This window comes from Salvia miltiorrhiza, chromosome 7, assembly GCF_028751815.1.
Source record: "Salvia miltiorrhiza cultivar Shanhuang (shh) chromosome 7, IMPLAD_Smil_shh, whole genome shotgun sequence".
NCBI classification, from domain to species: Eukaryota; Viridiplantae; Streptophyta; class Magnoliopsida; order Lamiales; family Lamiaceae; genus Salvia; species Salvia miltiorrhiza.
Genome location: NC_080393.1, coordinates 40737030 through 40745326, shown reverse-complemented (window position 1 = coordinate 40745326; position 8297 = coordinate 40737030). Strand labels below are relative to the sequence as shown.

The window sequence follows — 8297 nt, the reverse complement described above, 5'->3', positions numbered from 1 at the left end:
GAGAGAGGCTGGGCGGCGCAGCCGTTGGGTGCGTGTGTTTGTGTGTGTGGGTGTGTTGAAAAAAGGTGTTAATAAGGTTTGGAGTTGGGATGGGCTTTGGGCTTAACCACTTGGGCCGTTTTTTTTTTTATTTTTAAAAAAAGAAAATGCTGGGCCTTAATTCAGTTATTTAAAAGATGGGCCCTGTTATTGGTTAATTAGCTTGGGCTGTGCAGATTTTCATTTAATGGGACTGCATCATTTTATTTAATTAGACTATCATATTAGTTTGATTAATTATTTTAAAGATAATTTACGTAATGATATTATATTATTATTATTTACATATTTTAAGTAATTACTTATCATATGCTTTAAGCATGACATGAAATTGCATTTGCATTATGCAATAAAAGTATTTATGATTTAATTGGTTATCCAATTAATAAAGAAAATCGAGTAAGGATATTGTTGGTGTCCTTGACTTAAGAATTTTAGTTTTCAAATATTTATTAAATTTTGAAAACCCGGCGTGATGAATCATAGAATGTTTAGCACACTCACTAAGAAGTAAGATTAGCTTCACGAGACCTATTAAGAGTAGAATTTCTTGTAGGCTTTGTGAACCAAGGGGATTAGCGTTGCTTCTCCGAGATGAATTTATGTGATTATGATCTTCAGGCTTTGCCTAACCAGGTGGGCTTACTTTCCAAATGTACAAAGTATGATTGAGTTATTAAGCTCTAAATGTTTCAATGAAATGCAAATTATTTATTCAATGAAATGCAAACTGTTTATCCAATAAAATGTTTATGTGCACTCTGCTCTGTTTAAGGCTCGCAAAGTTAATCAATTGAGGTTCTCTTATGACCTAACACGTTGTTTGAGAATTGTGTACACTCGTTAGCTGACCTGGTGGGTTGATCTCCATCGGGCACTAACTAAGAGGCGTTATAAGGGTGCTTGCTGGATGTGTTCCGAAGCATGTAATGTAAGGCCTGCCTGGGTAGCGTCCCGAGGTCAATTCAACTTGTCTGAGTTACGTCCTCAGGGCAAGTGCAATGGGAGAAATGGATCCGTCGGTGGCTAAAAGGTCCGGGATCACAGCGAGTAACAGAAAGGGAGTGTGACATGTGCGCACAAATGAAAGAAATTATTTTAACATGCTTAGAAGTTATTTCACTTTAAAACCTTCTAAGTTATGTCAAGTATGATTGGATAAACTGTCTTTATGAAAATATGAAATGTTTATGAAAATGCATGCCCACTAAGTACATTAGTACTTAGCCCAAAAATACTTTCAAATGTTTTCAGGTTGGCTGGCCGGTGCTGACGGGACTGAGCTGAGGCTAAGGTTCAATTTCTATATAGACTTCCGCTGTTGTAAGAACTCTTATACATCTTTTGTTTTCTCAACTTAAGATGACTTCATGTCGAGCTTCAATTTAAAATTTCTAGTTTTAAGTCAATGAAGGTCGGTTGTCAGAAATATGAAACAAAACTTGTGATCCAAAGGGGCCTAGCCCGACTCGTTATCTTATTATTCGGGTTTTAACAAGGTTGTTCCTTGTTTATTTCTATGAATTATTCACACCTTGATTATATTTATTCCTTCAAGAATTGGGGTGTGACAATTGGAGGACAAAGAAGATTCCACTTGATTCTCCCTTCTGGATTACCGTATTCGAGTTTGATTAATAACATTTACTTGATAGTTGGAGTTGATATGAGCTCGTCACGTTATGTGCTTAGTTTTGTTGTTACCGCACCTCATGGAGATAAGATTATAATAAATGTTATGAATGATTTGGATTTGAAGTATGTGATTGACACTTCTGAAGTTTCCAAAGTTTTTGTGACTGTTGTACCTATTTTGTTGCTTCCACCGGCTATTGGGCATGGTTTTGTTGGTGATAATTTGGATGCAAATTTGAATGCTCGTGATTTTGATGTTGATGATGTTTACGAGGTTTTTGATGACGAAGATAGTCTTGATGATGAGGATGATAACTTAGAGGATGATGTTCCCTCCAGAGTCAGAAGTCAACATATAGTTCCAACTTTGCCATGTTCTTCTTCTATTAATGATGGTGTGGAGGATCAGAATTTGGTTGTTCATACTGGTACTAGACGCCAATAGATTATCCCAGGTGCACTGTATCAAGCTTCGTTACCTGTTGATGGAGTTGTTGATGTTGAGTTGTATTCTCGGGATTATTTATCTGTTGGATCTACTTATATGGACAAAGTCAGTATGGTTACTGCATTGGGTTTGTATCATTTGAGGAATAGAGTTAAGTTTGTTGTTACTCGATCATCCCCTACCAGGTTTAATGCTAATTGTAAGTATCCGGATCAGTGCCAGTTTTTGATGCGTGCCACTTCTTCAGGAACTGTGTGGAGGATCATTTCCAGTGCACCTCATACATGTCAGATGGATATTCGTCACCATGGTCCACGTACTTTGTCATCAAAGATTATTGGTGCTTTTTTTGCACCAAGTTTGATGCATGATGGTGCAGTTTTGAAACCTAAGGAGATGGCAGCTCAGTATATTTTTCATGTAGACTATGCAGTTGCATATGCTGGGAGGAATCACGCCATCAGGCTTATTTATGGCGATCCAGATAAGTCTTTTCAGATGATCCCCTCTTATCTACATATGGTGCAGCATTGCAATACGAACTCGATAATTGATCTAGAGACTGATGGAGATGATGTATTTAAGTATTGTTTTATGGCTCTTGGTGCATCTATTCGTGGTTTTTTTATCATCTGGACGTCCTGTTATTGTTGTTGATGCTACCCATTTGAAGGGTAAGTATAAGGGTGTGATGTTTGTTGCTGTGACCAATGATGGAAATGAACAGGTTTTTCCATTAGTTGTGGGGCTTGGTGATAAGTAGAATGATAGGTCATGGTCATGGTTTTTTACACGTTTGAGATGCGCCTTTGGTGTTCCTGATAACTTGGCGTTTGTTTCTGATCAGCATTTAAGCATAAATAATGCTATTGAAGCTGTATTTCCCGGAGTTCCTCATTGTCTTTGCACCTATCATTTGCAGAAGAATCTTGCAAGATATGGTGCAAATGTTGTAGCTATGTTTCAGAGGGCTGCGAATAGCTACGGGAGGGAACAATATGATTTGCATTCTAGTCAGTTGGCCTTGCTTCGTGACAACGGTGCATATAGAAAGTTGATGGATCTTCAGCCTTCTAGATGGGCGCGCAGTCATTGTGGAGTTCGTAGATATAACTTCATGACGTCTAACTGTGCCGAGGTATTCAATGGTAGGCTTCGATGGGGTAGGAGATTGCTCGTATGCACGTTGTTAGAGTTTGTGAGGACATTGATAGCTCATTGGTTTGTAGAGAGGCGCAACAAGGCTTTGGCTAGATCTCATACACATACGGAGTGTGCGGCATTGAAATTGGATATCTCAGTTGAGGAAGGTCGCACTATGGAGGTGAATCCCATTAATGCATTCAAATTCACAGTTTCTTTTGGCGGACGAAATTATGTTGTTGACCTTCATGCTAGGAGTTGTTCTTGTCATGAGTTTGATCTTGACTTGATTCCTTCCCCTCAAGTTGCTGCTGCTATTTTGTAAGTTTTTATATGTTTTGTCTTTGGTTTTGTTATTTTGCTGTCTTATTTTTTTGTTGGAAATATATGAATTGACAACTAGGGCTTGTTGTGAATTCACGAGTAGTGTTGGTTCTGAATTTAGCACTAGGGTGGTTGTGAATTAACAACTGGGGTTGGTTGCGAATTATATCTTTAGTGTTGGTTGTGAATTCAATAGTAATTTTGGTTGTGATTTCACAACCGTAATAATTTTGATTGTGAATTGAAACTTCATATTTTTGCACTATATTTTGTTTTTTTTTATGCGATATATTGTTATGTTGCAGCAAAGTGAAGCAGTCTTGTATTCCATATGTCTCTAGTTACTATTACACAGACACGTTACGTGAGATGTATTCTTTTGATGTGAATCATGTCCTACATCAAGATGAGTGGGATGTTCCTATGGATGTGAGTGTTGGAAACTTAATGGAATATCTTAATCATTGTTTTGACGATACCAAAATCCATAGGCTTTGATTGTAATAGACTAGAACTGTTCGAACTCAAGTGTTAGAGTTCTTTTCTAGTTTAGTTGCTGTTCTGAAGACTGAAGATTGAAGAACGGAGGATTGAAGACTGAAGACTGAAGTTGCCAACTGATTGAAGTATCAGTTGAAGAATCAGTCTAGAACTGATTACTTAATGCGTGCCACGTGGAATCAGCGGACTGATACTAAAGTCAAGTATCAGTTAAACATTCTTTCTCAGACTGAACCTCCAACGTTCAAAGGAAGCCACGTGCTCCCAAAAGTACAGCCGCATTAAATTCAGAGATCTCAGGGTCATCATTTCTCTACAGAGGTCATTCCTATTTGGTGACTACTTTATCAGAGACGTCGCATCTCCTGCTCTTCAACATAGCCGTTCTCACCAAACAAGGAACCTCGAAGATTGAAGCCTCAGCCCAAGTTCAAATTACTCTCTAACGGAAGAATTCTTGAAGACCTTCTCCGCCAACGGATCTATTCAAGACATCTCCAATAAATAGCGCTCAAGGATCACTTCAATCTTTACCGATTCAACAACACAAGCTGATGCTCTGCCAAAATTGCGACTCAGCCCAAAGCTCAAATTCCCAAAGCTTGAATCGAAGAAGAGAATTCCAAAGGCAAAAATCAGTCACTGCTGATTACATACATTCTCTTAGACCTTAGGCAAACCTCTGTTTACCCAGAGCCTAGGTCAAAACTAGCTCCAAAGAACTTGTTCTTTGAAGTTTAGTTGGCAAGATTCCAAACCTCCCTTCGACCGATAGAATCGAGTGTTTGAGTTGAAAAGGAGTTCAGGAAGGTACTCTGACTCCGTGAGATCCTAGTGCCAGTTCGTGTTAGGAGTGAGAAATCCAACAAGGTGTGTTGGTACTGAAAATTGGATCTTCAGTTGATTCGGTTGTATGCACCCGACAAGCACACGGATTCGGTTTGCTGTGCACCCGTAAGCACAAGCATCGGTTTGCAGTGCACCCTTAAGCACTTGCAGAGTGTAGTTGTTGGTCTAATCAACCGACCGTGGATGTAGGAAGTGTTTTCCGAACCACGTAAAAATCTCTGTGTTATTTACAGCTTTCAGTTTTACTTTCATACTTGTGTTCTTACTTTGATAAACTGAATACTGATTAATTGCAAAGAGAAACTTAAGACTAACAACGTGCTCAACAAAGGCTATTGCGAAACAAAAATATTTTCGCTGCGTATGTTATCAGTTTGACTGATCTATCCTCTGATAGACAGGAAGATCTATAACATCTCTGTTTTATCAATCTCGATTGAAGCCTTACGTGCATCAGTTAAGTTCTTGTGACTTAACTGATAACTCCTTACTGAAGAGTCTTTCAGTATCAGTCGTCAACCCTATTTTGATCAAATCTCTTTTCAGAAAACAGGCGTCTGAGTTTGTGTGTAAAGTTTCGCTCTGATCTCTATTTTGAGATCTTTCTGTTTTAAAAATAGCCAAAAGGTGTATTCCCCCCCATACGTACACCTATTCGAGACCCTCCGGACCTAACAGTGAGGACAAGGATTGTTGGTGCAACACAGAATCCTACACAAGCAGGGCGTCCACGGACTTCAAGAATTCCTTCTGCAGCAGAGTCGTCTACAAAGTCATGTGTTAGTGTTTTGTTCACGATGCCACCAATCGGTCATAAAATTTTGCGAGCAAATCAAATGACGAACTACTAGGCGTTAAAGTTATCAAAAGCATCAATCACATCAAGAACACTATCTAGAAATACTCATTCATCAAAGCAAATAAACAACTAAGAAAATCCAAGGGAATTCAATAAAACTAAAATAAGAAATCAAATGAGTTCTTACAATGAGTACGATCCAACACTTCAATTCAACGTAATGTAAACTAACATGATCTTCAATCCAATGAATCTAAAAGATGTTTGATGATGTTTAAATTACTCAAAAACTAGGGAAAAATGGGTAAAAATTGCCTAGGAGGCTGCTGGAGTCGAGTGTCCCCAAGAAAACCCTAAAAATGGGTTTTAAACCAAAATTTCAGAACTGCCGTTTTTACGAGGGCGGCGGCCGCCGGTCCACGGCGCCACCACCTACATCATCTCCAAAAGAAAGCAGTCGAGCATTGCTAGGTGGCAACCGCCGTGAGGCAACTGCGGTTGGCTCCAAAAAACATCAAAAACGCCTCCGTCACTTCCAAAAATGCCCGAGAACCTAAGAACCTGCAAACAACGCCCAAGTGCAAGAAAAATAGTCGAGCAAGTATAAAATGATACCAAAAGAACAAGGCATGCTCGAAAGTGCATTAAAAATATCCACAAGTGACACTCAGAAATGAGGTAAACAATTGTCAATACGGTTACGTCGATTATTATCATCGTGTCGGTCCCTCGGTGCCTCTCCTCGAGGTTTGTTGTTTACCTCATTTTTAGGCAGTATTTGCTAGTGTTTCTACCGTGCATTCGAGCATGTTTTATACCTCTTTACGTTATTTTTCACGTGCTCGATGATCTTTTTGGTGTATTATTGTCGTGTGCAGGATTTGTGAGTCGTTTAGCATTTTCAGCATCGTTTTGAGCGATTTTCGGAAGCAGACTCACGGCCGCCGCCGTGCCACGGCGGCCGCCGCCCAGACGGCGGCCGCGGCCCTACGGCGCGGGCCGTGCTCTTCTTTGAAGGAAACTGCGAAGCACCCTCACGGCGGCGCCGTCCACGGTGCCGCCGCCCCTGGCCAAATCCGGCAGTTACGAATTTTCGTATAAAAACTCATTTTTAGGGTTTTTCTTGATATCTTCGATCAGAGCAGCCTCCTAGGCGAATTCCACACCTTTTCCATTGTTTTTAGAGTTTCTAAACATTTGCTTTCACCTTGAGATTCATTGGAACGCTATTGATGTCATTCAACTTTCGATCGGATTAAATTTCTTGGATTGCTACGTTTTGTAAGAACTCATTTTGATTCTCTTAGTTTATATGAATCCCTTGGTTTATTTAAATCATTGTTTTATGCTTTTGATGAATGTGATGATTAGAGATTATGCTCGTTGAATCTTAATACTTTACGTGAATCGTTTGATCGTTTTTGTTGCCTTCGGTTTTCTTTCATTCGAGAATGTTAGGGATTCTTTTTATGGAGATTAAGGTTTTCTTTGCATTCGAATCTTACGCTTGATTTAGTTTCTTGCCTAGGTAGTAATTAATCTTTGACGTTTACAAGTTTATGATCGTTGGTTTAGAGTTCGTGATTGAAACCCTAGTTGATTTCATTAATGTTCAAATGCCATGTTCTTAGTCTTTATATGTTTTCTGCATTAGTTAATGTTTATTGTTTCCTTCTGTTTACGTCTTGGTGATAGAGTGTGAGACAGTGTCAGACCCAATCTTCTGATTAGAGTGTTTAGATTTCCTTTAAGTTCCTTGTAAGTAACACGATTAGAGCCCTGCTAAGTCTTCCTTGTGAGACGACTTGAGTCACCTTACCACCCTAGGACGACCTCGTATAAATTCGAGTCCATCCGCTAGGTGTTTCAGGATGAGTCAAATTTTGGCGCCGTTGCCGGGGAAGGCTTTAGGCATTTGATTGTGTTGCATTTATTTTCCGTGTTTATTTTTATTTCTTTCTTTTAACTCGGTTTTTTCTCCCTCCGGTGCGTTTGATTTGTTTGTTCGTGTTGTGTATGCAAGGACGTAGAAGTTTGAAGAGAAAGCTTGCACCTTACTACGACAACATACATCGACCCCGTGAGATCCTTTCAAGCCTGGAGGAGGAGTCCGAGTCCAGTTCGAGAAACCTTGTGGAATCACAGTTTCGAGAGAACGGCGAAGGGCGTGAGCAAGAAAAAGAAGAAGTTCATCCCAATCCTCACCAAGAAGCCATGGCGGAGCGGAATGTACAGTACATGGGAGATTTCTCCAGGTCGGTCATCGGGAACACTAGCACCTCAGCGATAGTGCTTCCCACAGCAGTCCGGAATTACAATCTGAAGCCCAACGACTCAAACCTGTTGCCGCTTTTTCATGGGATGCCCAGTGAGGACGCCTTACAGTTCATCCGAGACTTCTGCACTCAAGTGCAAACCTTCCCACTGTTGGACCTCACCGAAGATCAGTTGAGACTCAAGTGCCTACCTTATGCACTCAAGGACCGGGCGAGAACGTGGTTATTGTCCTTGCCGCCGAACTCCATCACTACATGGGGAGAGGCATGTGAGAAGTTCATG

General features: G+C 40.2%; 1 long non-coding RNA gene across 1 annotated transcript; it reads left to right on the top strand.

Moving 5' to 3' along the window:
- Positions 1-470: 470 nt before the first annotated feature.
- LOC130992950 (uncharacterized) lies at positions 471-1553 on the top strand. The gene is made up of 2 exons (XR_009091510.1): positions 471-675; positions 1294-1553. It is a non-coding gene; the product is annotated as an uncharacterized LOC130992950 (long non-coding RNA).
- The last annotated feature ends 6744 nt before the right edge of the window (positions 1554-8297 follow it).